Source organism: Mizuhopecten yessoensis, unplaced genomic scaffold (genome assembly GCF_002113885.1).
Source record: "Mizuhopecten yessoensis strain PY_sf001 unplaced genomic scaffold, ASM211388v2 scaffold7283, whole genome shotgun sequence".
NCBI classification, from domain to species: Eukaryota; Metazoa; Mollusca; class Bivalvia; order Pectinida; family Pectinidae; genus Mizuhopecten; species Mizuhopecten yessoensis.
Window position 1 is genome coordinate 954,989 of NW_018406970.1, and position 8,091 is coordinate 963,079.

Consider the following 8,091-nt stretch of genomic DNA (forward strand, 5'->3'; position numbering starts at 1 on the left):
AAGAAACGTAACAGTCATTATTTCGAAAAAAAACGATAGAAAGAAGTGAAAACTACAAAAATATCTCAAACCAAATTAAAGACATCTTTAACAAAAAATATGGCAAATCTAATATAATTCATTGAAATACAAGCCCGATTAAGTCTATTGAGCGGCGGATTGACAACAAAACGCCAATATACGTTCCGTCAATTAAGGAAATATTTAACAACAGGGTGTAAAATAGAAATTGTTTCAGCTTTGATTTAAATAGGGATTTTCAGTGTGTTAATCTCCAGAAACGTCCGCGGGTTTCGCTAACTTTCGCTCTTTGCACCCCTGGAATATGACATAGCAAAAATTGCAGACACGTCTGATTGTTTTCACTTAAGATGAAAAAATCAGACAGATCGCTGCTTCTTGTCCTTTGAGTATTACAAAGGAGCGCCACCCGACTTCAAAGCCAGTACATATTAGCGTTATGCGACCGCGAAATTATCTGGATTTACATGAAAGGATCAAGCTAGCTATATAGTCTTCTTGTTTTGTCCAAAAGGTGACGCATTCTGAGCAAACAATTTTGATATGACATATTCCAGGGTGCAGAGAGAGAAAATGAGCGCAACCCCTCGAAGATCGATCGCGAGGATGCCACAGAAAAGGTCCTATATAAAGATTTTCATGAAACTTCATATGCAGAGAAGCCTCAATGATGAATAAACTCATAGAAAAGATCTTTTTGACGAATCCTATACACGTACAGTTGATTCTGATAAAGGATCCTTTTTACGAACCCTATACAGTTGATCTGAATCCTATACTGTTGATCCAAAATAATAGTCTTGTTTTTAATATATATACCTGTTTTACCTGTAATATGTACTTATGTACCGGGTACCAGTAGGGGTATCCAAAATCTATACATTGTTAGATTCCAACGAATTATTATTGATATTTTGTTACCAACCCATTACCTGAATTTTAAGTCCAGCAGTGTTTCCTGGTGGGTAATGACAGTTTAACAACTGCCGAAGAGTTATGTTCCATTGATTACATGCTGATTTTTATTAACACTTGTGTTTTATTATATTGTTATAGTGAGTAGTCTGATCCCGAGTGTCAGTACTGTGATAGTGTACTCTAATGTATAGGTTGTGATGTATCTCATGTACTAGTATTTGTAAAAGTGCTTTTGAGAATATTAGTTGTAATATTTCCCCAACTAGCTATTTACCCCAAAACATACAGCAGATCCTTATGAATTATTCTAGTTATAAAAAATCCTTTTTCTCGGTTTAACTAAAATAGAGAAATCCATGGCTTAATGTTTTCATGGAATCAAAAAAGAATAAAATTTGAAGTTTTATAAGGCTTACATATTTAATCAGGCGATATCTCGTAGATTCTGCGCTGTAACTTCCGCGAAACGACTATAACTTATAGATCGAACAGACAGATATCAAGTCCTGATTTCTACACTGACGTTTCCGATCCCATGTGTGTTGCCATCGTTTTTAATTTGTCTTGGGGAAATCAGTCGTTATGTTAATTTACTTTAATATTTGGCTTATTTTCCCTTCAACCGACCTTCTTGACAACTTCACTGAAAACTCTACTGATATAACTGACCTCTAAACTGATCTCACTGACAACTTCATTGACCCTCCGCTGACCTCACTGACAATATTTCACTGACCCTCCGCTGACCTCACTTACACCCCCACTGACCCTCCGCTGACCTCTCTGACACCCCGACTGACCCTCCGCTGACCTCACTGACACCCCCACTGACCCTCCGCTGACCTCACTGACAACTCCACTGAACCTCCGCTGACCTCACAGACAACTTCACTGACCCTCCGCTGACCTCACTGATACCCCCACTGACCCTCTGCTGACCTCACTGACACCCCCCACTGACCCTCCGCTGACCTCACTGACACCCCCACTGACCCTCCGCTGACCTCACAGAAAACTTCACTGACCCTCCGCTGACCTTACTGACCCTCATAGGGGTATAATACCGCCGCCACATCTCCTTTTAAACATCTCCTTATAACATTTGACCCAGGGCGATGACGTAATGTGACCTTTGACCTTAATACCCTTTAAAAGGAGGATGTGACGGTGGTATTTAGGTCAGATGATGCAATAGGGGAAATCCCTGGAATGTATAGCCTAAGGAGGTAACCTTGGAAAGACCACCCACATGCAGGATGATCTGACCCCGGTAAAACGTCATTGGAATGTAATTGCCTAGCGGTAAATCCCCTCTTTGGAATGTAAAAGTTGCTAAATCAAGGTCATGGAGTCAGGCCCTCATCCCTCATATTTGGATTGATGCCATCACGTTTATTTATAGATAGAAACAAGTTATGACAGGTTAACAAACAAGATTGGACACGTCCACCAACTTTGTGCACATATTAGTTCTTAAAATAAACAAGTCGCAACAGGTAATACCTTTTTAGCAAGATCGAACATGTCCACAGCGAGGGTAACATTGTGTATATATACCAAGCAAACATTTGTAGTCACCACTAATGGCTCAAGAGATCATCAATCGGATAGTCACAGACGACTTCACACTGACAAACATATCGCACAGTAAAGTAGACTGTCGTCTAGGTATCACACAAGAAATCATCGTGAAAAAGGTCAAAGGTGAGCTGAGAATAACTTTAAAAGAAGACGGGATATGCATACAAATAACAGGAGACCATTTTAAAAAGATACTGTTTCTGTCAGAGAGTTTACAGTGTGTTTGCACCTTAATACACTAACATGTCAGATATTACAACAGATTGTATCCGTCATTATCAGATTCAACCGAAATATCAGTCTATGATAAAAAGTGAGGATCGATTACAAACGTTCCAAAACTGGCCCCAACAAATGCGTCAGACTCCAAACGAACTCGCCCGTAACGGTTTTTTTTTATTCAGGACATAGCGATAAAGTCACCTGTTTCATGTGTGGAGCACATTTGAGTGCCTGGATATCCTGCGATTCTGTCGAAATCGAGCATAAAAAGTGTTTGACCGATTGTGTGTATTTACAATTGATCATACCCCTACACCTCTAAGGCTACACAGCATCGTACTAATTGATAATGGAAATATTTGAGGAGAGACTTATCCTACATGAGAAGTCGTATCGAGGAAAAAGCTTATGAGAAAATTGTAAAAAACTTGTTATGCTTAGCCTACGCTATGAGTGTGAAAGACGTCATATCGAAATTGTTTGTATGTGGAGGATGTGTGGAGGGTCAAGCTAACCAGCAAGGACACGACTGCGTCATGCTTGATAGTGAAGACATAGTAGATAGATATTTCGAAGAAGCCCTGTCAACCGTCAACCATTTAGAAGTGGAGAAACAGTGGCGTCAATTTACTATTCAGTCCTGTATTCCTTCACACGTGTTACAACCTTTAATGGAAGAGGAGTGTTTCCGCTCTGAAAACTATGTGAAACAACATTTCAGTAGAAAAATTCTCAAGTTTGTGTAGAAAATAGACATTGTCAGACTGAAACTCTTTGTTTGATATGTAAACTTAAATCAACCGCTAAAATGACGAATGAAAGAACTATGGCAAAGAAAAAAGATTGATGAAATCATTCAATCTATGTTAGAGAGTCGCTTTATAAAACCATAACGTTTATCATGTGTATTCATTTATGTGGAGACTTCTGAGACATCAACTTGAGTATGTATTAAAATCTTAACCATCATTTTGTTTTTGTTTTTGTTATATAATTGTAAACGCGAACATCAATATGTACATTTAAATCATTATATTATGTGTTAACGAACATACTTTTTATCATAAGTTTTATATTTTAACAAAATGTTGTTCTCTTTCATATATTCTGAATGACATAGATGTTCACGTTTACAATATATTACGTTACAGAAAATGTTGACACAGCAAGAAAAACAGAGAGTGGATAACATTTATTATAATTTTAATAACGGTGGAACATTCTTAAGTCCAATAAAAGTTCATCAAATACTGAAATCACAAGGACATAACTCTCCAGGTTTACATAAAATCAAACGATACATTCAAAGTCTCGACGATTACAGTCTACAAAAACCTGTCAAACGTTCATTTAAACGCGCACGTGTAGAAGTAGGAGAACCTTTCGAACAATACGACACCGATTTATTAGACATGACCTCACTTGCCAAACATAACTCAGGTGTGAGATATCTGTTGATGGTTATCGATGTGTTCAGACGCTTTCTCTGGGTAGAACCTATCAAAACAAAAACAGCAAAAGAGGTATTAGAAGCATTCAAGAAAATAATCAAGAGAGGTAGAATCCCTAAGAAAATTCATTCAGACTTGGGTAAAGAATATGCTAATCGCTGGTTTAAAAAATATTGTCTCGATAACGACATTCATCATTTCACCACACAAAACGAAATTCATGCCCCCATGGTAGAGCGTGTTAATAGAACATTTAAAACCATGATATTTCGCTACTTCACCAAATATAGGACCTATAAGTACATCGACAAGTTACAGAAATTTGTTGATTCGTATAATGCTACACCCCACCGCTCCCTCAATGGAACAACCCCAAAGGATGTAAATGACAATAATCAAGCAGATCTCTTTGCTTACATGTACTTGAGGAAAAAGAAACTTAAAAATCAGAAAAAGACATTTAAAACGAAAAAACCCAATCCCTACAAATTCAAGATAGGAAGTTTGGTTCGTATATCACATACGAAACAGCTCTTTAAGCGTGCCTATCAGCAGCAATGGTCATCAGAAATATTCAAGATACACAAAAGATTTCTTATGCAAGGAATACCCCTATATCGATTGATAGACTTTCTATGAGATACCATACAGGGGAATTTTTTATCAGGCAGTATTACAACGAGTCGAAAAAGATGAACAAACATTATGGTTTATCGAAAAAAAAATACGCAAACGTAAGAGGGGAGGTCAAATCGAGTGGTTTGTCCAGTTTGAGGGGTGGCCCTCTAAATATAACAAATGAATCCCCGAGAAAGATGTCAAAGACGTCACAGACAGCTAACATGTCACACTACGTAATCATCAACAGTAACAAGAATCTCGACTACTTTCCTAACAACAAACCATACCATTTCCGCTGTCAACTGAATTCACCCATTACTCTGAACGGTATATGGAACGTAGCACTCGTTGACATCTGTATAACAACGAGTAATACAAAAACGAGAGAAAATCTATACATACATTGCGATCTCGTTGGAGAATCCGTAATTGATGGTGAGAAGCAGAATCTACTTCGAATGGTGAAAGCTCAAAAAGTTGCAAACTGGAGCCAAACACTTGACACTCCTCAGCACATTCCTGTAAAAAAAGTCCGAAATCAGAGATATAGAAATATCTATAAAAGACAGTGTCGGGAACTTTGCTTCATTCTTAAAAAGTCCAGCAACGATTACACTTCAGTTTAAAGCCTACCCTTTTTGCAGATGAAAGTTTCTAACTTATACGTACCCATTGTGGGTAAGTGGCTACAGTATTATCGAAAGGTTACCGATGGTAAGATTATTCCTTATACAGATATACAAGATGTAAAACAAAGGGGTGGAGGTATATCGGGTAACACAACCGAATTCATCATTCCCATTGACAAGTATAGCAGTGACGGAGAGAAAGCCTTACCCGCACATAATCTCGACATCAACATGATATCACCGTCACAACAAATAGCAGATCAGGCCAAATCAGAGTTAAAAAGAAAGAGAAAATTGACACCGTCTCATTCAACCAGGAAACGTCGAAGGGTACAGACCGCTCAGAGAAAACCAACAAGTAACTCGGGGAAAAAGACCAAACAGGTTAAGAAACGTAAGCCTGTACAAAAACGTAAGCTTACACAAAAACGTAAACCTATACAAGTCTATTAAGAACGATTTATTATCATCATGGCTACAATAAACAAGGACTTTTTCAGAGAAGCTAAACCTTCACAACTGGAACTTTTTGAATTACCACCAACACAGACAGCCGTCGAAAATGTATACTATCAAGACGGACTACCGATATCACAAATGACTGGTGATTCACCCGTAGAATTTATTATTTCCGGTCAAAATGGTATGGAATACATCGACATGAAAATTTCCCTCGTGTATGCTAAAATAAAGATAAAAAAGGCAGATGGATCAAATATCAGCTCTACTGAAGACGTAGGCCCCGTCAATTTTTTGCTACCTGCTCTGTTTTCACAAGTAGATGTCACACTTCAAGGAAGAACCGTGATATCTACAACTGCTAACTATGCATACAAGGCATACATTCAGACATTATTGAAGTATGGAAACGGTGCTAAAACAACACAGTTAACGACACAGTTATGGCATAAAGATACTGATGGAGAAATGGATGATACAGATGTGAGGACGGGAAATAATTTAGCTTTACTAGAAAGAACCGAATTATTCGAAGGTGGCAAAGTTGTCGATTTGGAAGGTCCCATATTTCGCGATCTGTTCAGAATGGATAGATATTTACTCAATCAAGTCAACGTAAATGTGAAGATGTACAGATCAAAACAAGAATTTTGCCTACTTCCCGGTGAACAAACTCCCAACTACAAAATTGAGTTTGAAGATGTTAGACTACGCATCGCTAAAGTTAAAGTGAACCCTGTCGTCATATATGCCCAAAGTCAAGCCCTGACAACAACTACTGCAAAATATCCATTTACAGAAAGTATTCTAAAACACGTCACTCTTGCTGCTGGTGGGACTAGTTTTACGTATGACAACATATCTCAAGGAATGAGACCCAATTTTATCACCGTAGGCTTTGTGAATGCATCCGCCTTCACGGGGGCATACAATCAAAACCCGTGGTTCTTCCAACCATTCAATGTTACATCCATAGGCCTCTATGTGGATGGAATACCTGTTGGCGGTAGCACCATAAAACTGGATTATGATACAAGCATCGGTCAGACCGCCATTCCAGTCCTCAGGAACATGTTCAAAACAACTGGAAGATGGCTATCTGATTGCGGATTAGATATCGACAGGGAAAACATTTCCAGCGGTTATTCGTTATACACATTTAATTTGGAGCCCATTTTTCAAGGGAATCAGTATCTTACCTTATTAAAACAAGGGAACTTCAGACTGGAAGTCACATTTGGAAGTACACTATCCAAAGCCATCAGCTGCATCGTCTACGCCGAGTATCCAGACTATTTCGAAATCAACGCTGCAAGAGACATTTTAAAACCATGAACGCCAATCAACTTCGTTGCGCCATCGATTGTGATCCTGTCATGAAAGAACTAAACATAGGTGTATATGCGAGGGATCACATACCGAAAAACATAGAACAATTTCCAACCGGATATATATTGTAAATACTGACAAAAGTCATCGGTCGACATTGGGTGGCTTATTTTATGGAATCGGCAACAAAAAAGGATATTTTTTGATAGCTATGGTCATCCACCACAATACTTTTCACTCCCAAACTGTACATCATTTAATGTAACACGATTACAGAGTGTCATATCTAACGTGTTTGGACGTTACTGTTTGTTTTATTTACTCAATCGATGTTGAAATGTACCACTTAGCACTATTGTTAATGTATTTAGTGATGATTATAAACATAATGATGAATTGGTATATGATTATATCAATCATTCTTTTTCATGTTGTTTTCAAACTGGCAGGTATCAATCATGTTGTCAAGAATATCAATAAAATATACATACATCACTCACCCATGCTTAGTTTTAATCATGTCACAGACAAGTCTAGTCCCCATCGTCTGTCCCGCCACGATACAGTTAGCAGGCGGCTCTGGAAGCGGTAAAACATTTCTGATGAAACAAATGTTAGAGCAGGCCGATGGTTTGTTTAGTCAACCTACAGCCAAGATCCTGATCTGTTATGATAATTGGCAACCCATGTTTGACGAACTAAAACGAAATATCAAAGAAATCACGTTCGTGAAGGGAATCTTAGACGAAACACAATTTGAGGAGTGGACTTCCGATACAGACAAACATAAGATAATAGTACTAGACGACTGTTTGATGNTTCGGATGAAAGCAGCTTAAATGGCTCCGCTAATGTAAGAT

General features: G+C 38.2%; 1 long non-coding RNA gene across 1 annotated transcript; it reads right to left on the bottom strand.

The window, feature by feature from the left end:
- Positions 1-3,937: 3,937 nt before the first annotated feature.
- Positions 3,938-7,813, bottom strand: LOC110453387. Its single transcript, XR_002463282.1, has 4 exons — positions 7,732-7,813; positions 7,102-7,211; positions 5,217-5,333; positions 3,938-4,239 (listed from the first exon to the last, which is right to left on the bottom strand). It is a non-coding gene; the product is annotated as an uncharacterized LOC110453387 (long non-coding RNA).
- Positions 7,814-8,091: the final 278 nt, after the last annotated feature.